The sequence below is a fragment of the Ornithorhynchus anatinus genome, chromosome 10 (assembly GCF_004115215.2).
Source record: "Ornithorhynchus anatinus isolate Pmale09 chromosome 10, mOrnAna1.pri.v4, whole genome shotgun sequence".
Lineage (NCBI taxonomy): Eukaryota > Metazoa > Chordata > Mammalia > Monotremata > Ornithorhynchidae > Ornithorhynchus > Ornithorhynchus anatinus.
Window position 1 is genome coordinate 49,832,136 of NC_041737.1, and position 6,481 is coordinate 49,838,616.

A 6,481-nucleotide genomic window follows, 5' to 3' on the forward strand; every position below is an offset into this window, starting at 1 on the left:
GCACAGAGAAGTGAAGTGACTTGCCCACAGTCACCCACCCCTTCTCGGGGCTTCTGAGGCCTCTGCTTCTTCCCGCGCGGAGCACCGATAATAATGGTATTAATATTTGTTAATAATAATAACGTTGGGATCTGTTAAGCGCTTCCTATGTGCGGAGCACCGTACTAAGCGCCGGAGGAGATAGGGGGGCATCAGGTGGTCCCACGGGAGGCTCACGGTCTTCATCTCCCCTTCCCCTCCGCGCCGTACTCGTCCGCCCAACTGTATATATCTTCTTTACCCTATTTATTTTGCCGATGAGATGTACATCACCTTGATTCTATTTATCTGCTATGGTTTCAGTGAGATGGCCATCCCCTTGATTAATAAATGGTGGTCTCTGTTAAGCGCTTACTGTGCGCAGAGCACCGCCCTGAGCGCCGGGGGTTACAAGGTGATCAGGTTGTCCCAGGTGGGGCTCACAGTTTTAATCCCCATTTGACAGATGAGGTGACCGAGGCACAGAGCAGTGAAGTGACCTGCCCAAGGTCACACAGCTGGCCAGCGGCGGAGCTGGATTCTAATTACTGCTATTGTTCTCGTCTGTCCGTCTCCCCCGATTAGACCGTGAGCCCGTCAGAGGGCAGGGACCGTCTCTGTTACCGATTTGTCCAGTCCAAGCGCTCGGTCCAGTGCTCTGCAAGTAGTAAGCGCTCAATAAATACTATGGAATGAATGAATGAATCTCCATTTGACAGATGAGGGAACTGAGGCACAGAGAAGCAAAGTGTGAAGAGCTTGACTACGTGCCGGGCACCGTACCAAGCGCCGGGGTGGATGCGAGCAGATCGGGTTGGACGCGGTCCCCGTCCCACATGGGGCTCACAGTCTCGATCCCCGTTTTACAGGTGAGGTCGCTGAGGCCCAGAGAGGCGAAGTGACTTTCCCAGGGTCACGCAGCAGAAATGAATACCCCCGACGCCGATCTTTGCCGTGGGTTTTCAGTTTTCCCCTTCCCGCCCGATGTGCGTCTGCGCCGGCTTAGTGATGCTCCGGTTTGGGTTTGAGCCCTCTCTGCTTCCCATCCAAAGTACAAGTCCTCTCCGTCCCCTCCAAAGCGCGTGTGCTCTGGAGCGGGGCTGCGTGCTCTGGGCTTTTAGTTGTTATTAATAATGATAATGGCATTTGGGAAGTGCTAAAAAATGTGCCGGGCACTGTAGTCTGCCTCCCATCCAAAGCGCGTGTGCTCTGGAGTTTTATTTGTTGATAATAATAATGATCATAGTGTTTATTAAGCGCTTTCAATGTGCCAGGCACTGTAGTCTACCTCCCAACCAAATTGCATGTGCTCTGGAGCGGGGATATATGCTCTGGAGTTTTAGTTGTTAATAATAATGATTGTGTTAAGCACTTTCAGTTTGCTGATCACCGTACTCAGCTTCCCGTCCAAAGTGCGTGTACTCTGGAGCAGGGATGTGTGGTCTGGAGTTTTACTTGTTGATAATAAAAATTGTGTCTATTAAGCGTTTTCAATGTGCCGGGCACTGTAGTCTGTTTCCCATCCAAAGTGTCTGTGTTCTGGAGCAGGGATTATATGCTTTGGAGTTTTAATTAATAATAATAATTCATTCAGTAGTATTTATTGAGCGCTTACTATGTGCAGAGCACTGTACTAAGCGCTTGGAATGTACACATCGGTAACAGATAGAGACAGTCCCTGCCCTTTGACGGGCTTACGGTCTAATCGGGGGCCCATCCAAAGTGCGTGTGCTCTGGAGCGGGGATTATATGCTCTGGAGTCTTAGTTGTTAATAACAATAATAATAATAATAATAACTGTGTTTGTTAAGTGCTTTCAATGTGCCGGCCACTGTAGTCTGCTTCCCATCCAAAGTGTGTGTGTTCTGGAGCAGGGATTATATGCTCTGGAGTTTTAGTTGTTGATAATAATAATAATAAAAATAAAAATAATTGTGTTAAGCGCTTTCAGTGTGCTGGGCACTGTACTCTGCTTCCCATCCAAAGTGCGTGTGCTCTGGACCAGGGATATGTGCTCTGGGGTTTTAGTTGTTAATAATACTAATAATAATTGCGCTTGTTAAGCGCTTTCAATGTGCTGGGCACTGCAGTCTGCTTCCCATCCAGAGTGTGTGTGCTCTGGAGCAGGGATGTATGCTCCGGGGGTTTAGTGGTTAAAAATAATGGTGTTCGTTAAGTGTTTACTATGTGCTGAGCCCTGTACTCTGCTTTCCGTCCAAAGTGCGTGTGTTCCAGAGCAGTGATGTATGCTCTGGAGTTTTAGTTATTATTAATAATAATAATGGTATTAAGCGCTTTCTGTGTGCTGGGCACCGTACTCTCCTTCCCATCCATTTATATCGATGCTGTTGATGCCCGTTTACTTGTCTTGATGTCCATCTCCCCCCTTCTAGACTGTGAGCCCGTTGCGGGTGGGGATTGTCTGTTGCTGAATTGTACTTTCCAAGCGCTCAGTACGGGGCTCGGCGCACAGTAAGCGCTTAATAAATACGACAGAATGAACGAATGAACGAATGGATCGGTGATTTCCGTGTTTGGAGTGCTTAGCTCCCTCTCCTCCCCAGGTGGATGTACTCAGAAGAAGCGATGTTTGCTTTGGGATTTTATCTCCCCCCTTTCCACCCAGAGTGAACGGGCGCCCGGGCGGTGATTTTTAGTTTGAGTTTTTAGTCCTCTCCTTCCCACCCAAAGTACATACGGTCCAGAGCGGAGATGTTTATGGCTTGTTTTACACTCACTCTTTTGGGGAGCTCATCCTCTGACAAAGCTTCGGCTAGCATTCGGTTGTATTTATTGGCTTCTTGCTGAGCCCCGTACTGAGTGCTCGGGTGAGTACGATATACCGGAGTTGATCCACACATTCCCTGCCCACGGGCGTTTGGAAAGTGCTCACTATGTACCAAATGCTGGGACGGGTAAAACACAATCAGATCGGATACAGTTCCTGTCTCGCTTTGGGTTCGCAATCTAAGGGGGGAGGAAAACGGGAATTTATTTCATTCCTTAGACTGGGAGCCTTGTATGGCACAGGGACTGTGTCTAACCTGGTTGTCTCATGTCTCTCCCAGTGCTCAGTTCTCTGTTAGGCCCGGAGCGAGTGCTTGACGACTTCTACAATAATTATTATTTTACAGATGAGAAAATGGAGGCACAGAACTGTTAAAAAGCGCCTTGGAGTCAGAGGACCTGGGTTCTAATCCCAGCTCTGCCCGTTGCTTGCTGCGTGACCTTGGGTTAGTCGCTTAACTTCTCTGTGCCTCAGTTCTCCTGTTCTCCCTCCTCATGAGGGACACGTGTCTATAATTCTGTTCATTTTGATGCCATTGATGCGTATCTACTTGTTTTGTCTCGTCCGTCTCCCCCTTCTAACAGTAATAATAATAATAAAGTTGGTATCTGTTAAGGGCTTACTATGTGCAGAGCACTGTTCTAAGCACTGGGGTAGATACCGGGTAATCAGGTTGTCCCACGTGAGGCTCACAGTCTTTATCCCCACTTTACAGATGAGGGAACTGAGGCACAGAGCAGTTAAGTGACTGGCCCCCAGTCACACAGCCGACAGGTGGCAGAGCCGGCATTCGAACTCATGACCTCCGACTCCCAAGCCCGTGCTCTTTCCACTGAGCCTTGTATCTACCCCAGTGCTTAGTCCAGTGCCCGGCACCTAATGTGGGCATAAACAGATATCGTAAAAAAACACTAGTTGGCTTGATGGACACCCACGGTTTCCCTCCGTCACTCATCACAACTCTGATAGAGATTTCTCCCTTGAGTCTAATCTAAATCTCTCCTGCTGCAGCTAACAGTGAGACCCACTGGGCTTGTCATCATTTCATTCGATTCGATCGTATTTATTGAGCGCTTCCTGGGTGCGGAGCAAGTGCAATTCGGCGACAGATAGAGACGATCCCTTCGGCGACGGATAGAGACGATCCCTTTCCAACAGTGGGCTCGTAAATCCGGTCTCCTCTAGCTCTACGTGTTACTTTGCTTCGAACTGGGCTGTAGGATTAATGAACTGATTGCTCCCCACGGGACGATGACACTTTTGTCATTCAAGGTAACGTAAATGATTAAGTCTCCATGACCTTTGACTTTGGCCCTGACGTCTGCGGGCTCCTAGAAGGGCAGCAACGCTCTGCGATCCTCCTGAGAGTCAGGGTCCCCCCCCGCCCCTAAAAGCGGGAACGGAGACCCCGGACAAACCGATTCGGCCACGTCGTGAAGGGAACTCCAATCCCCCCGGCCCCGGGAAGACACGACGGTCACCACCTCCGGTATTTCGAATAAAAACGGTAATACCGATGATAATGATTATGGTTCTCGTGAAGCGCTTACTCGGTGCCAAGCACTCTTCTAAGCGGCGGGGTGAATACGAGGGAGCCGGGTTGGGCGCAGTCCCTGTCCCACACGGGGGCTCGCGCTCTTAATTCCCATTTTACAGATGAGGCCCAGAGACGTGAAGTGATTTGCCCGAGGTCACGCAGCAGATATGAGGCAGGGCCGGGATTAGAACCCATGACTTCTCAGTCCCAGGCCCGTGCTCTATCCACTAAGCCGCGCTGCTTCTCCAGCTTAGCGAGAGGGCTGGGGTGGGTAGAGAGGGGGAATGGTGTTGCTCTTCTTCATCACCACCATCCTAAGCTCCTTGGGGGCAGGGGATGTGTCTGTTTATCGTTACATCGTACTCTCCCGAGCGCTTAGTGCTGTGCTTTGCGCAGGGTAAGAGCTCAATAAATAGGATCGAATGGATGAATGGGTAAATCCTCCTGCCCCAGGCCATTGCTCATCCCCATTCTCAGAAAAAAAAATGCCACGGGGGCAGAATGACCATATGGACACCCTTCCCTCTTCGCCCTAGTCCCGTGATCCCCAGCTGACCGGGAAGTGGCAAGCTTAGCGTGAGGGCTGCGGGAAGAATAAGTGTTTTCCCCCGTTGGGGTCGTCCCCCTTTTCCTGACTCCCTCTCGTGTGCACGGCCACGTGATATTTCGGGACACAGAGCCTGCATGAAGTGCGAGGTCATTCATTCGGTCGTATCTATTTGAGCAAATGGCACTCGCCGTCTCTCGCCCGAGCCAGCCACGTCCCCGGGACGGGAGAGGAGGGCAGGAGGGCAGGGAGCGAATGAGTAACTGCCCAGAAATGCACGTTGAAGAGTTTTCGCCCGCGGAACCGGTTTAAGGCCAAAGTCACCTCGGCGTCGGGTTGGCGATGTATCGTAGCGCTATAAACCATCCACGTTAGCTAGCTGTTTTTTCACGTTTCCTTCCGACCTGTCCAACTCGCAGATCGCTAAAGCCGGTGTCCTTCGGTGAGAGGCTGGAAATCTCGCCTCCTTCGAAACCTGATTAAAATCACATTCCCTCTAAGGGGCCTTCCCCAACCTAGTCGCCATTTCCCCTCCCCCCTCTCCCTTCTGCATCAGCTACACGTTGGGATCTGTGCCTTGATTTTTTTTGGTGGGGGGCGGTATTCGTTAAGTGCTTATCGGGCATCAGACACTGTACTAAATGCTGGGGTAGATTCAAGGTCGGACACGATCCATGTCTCATACGGGGCTTGTGGTCTTAACCCCCGTTTTACAGATGAGGTAACAGGCCCAGAGAAGTGAAGTGACTTGCCCAAGGTCATAGAGCAGACAAGGGGCAGAGATGGGATTAGAGCCCGAGTCCTTCCGACTCCCAGGCCTGGGCTCTATCCACTAGGCCGTGATTCTCTCAAGCATTTTGTGCTCAATAAATACCACTGATGGACCGATTGACTGAAGAATTTAGGCTGATCTTCGGACGTTAGGAACCGGTCGCGCAGGTTATGGAAAAGGGAGTAAAAGCTGTAACACCCAGGGTCCCATTTTGAGGTTGAATCTTCGGGAAAAGAACAACCAGATAAGAGAGATCTTTTTCAAGGTCAGTAGCAGCGTGGCGTGCCTCTCTCCGAGGCTCAGAGCGGGTCACGGTGTCGGTTAGAATTACGCTGGTAGTGATCGGGAGTCAACATAAAAATTGCATTTCATTCATTCATTCATTCAATAGTACAGAGCTCTGTACTAAGCGCTTGGAATGGACAGATCGGTAACAGATAGAGAGGGCCCCAGCCCTCAGACGGGCTCACGGTCTAATCGGGGGAGACGGACGGACGAGAACGGTAGCGATAAATAGAATCGAGGGGATGAACGGCTCATTAAAACAATAGCGAATAAATAGAATCGAGGTGATGTACATCTCAGTAACAAAATAAATAGGGTAAAGAAGATATATACAGTTGAGTGGACGAGTACAGTGCTGAGGGGAGGGGAGGAGGAGGCGCAGAGGGAAAGGGGGGAAAGGAGGGTTTAGCTGCGGAGAGGTCAAGGGGGGCGTAGAGGGAGCAGAGGGAGAAGGGGAAGCTCAATCTGGGAAGGCCTCTTGGAGGAGGTGGGCCTAAGTAGGGTTTTGAAGCGGGGAAGAGAATCGGTGTGGCG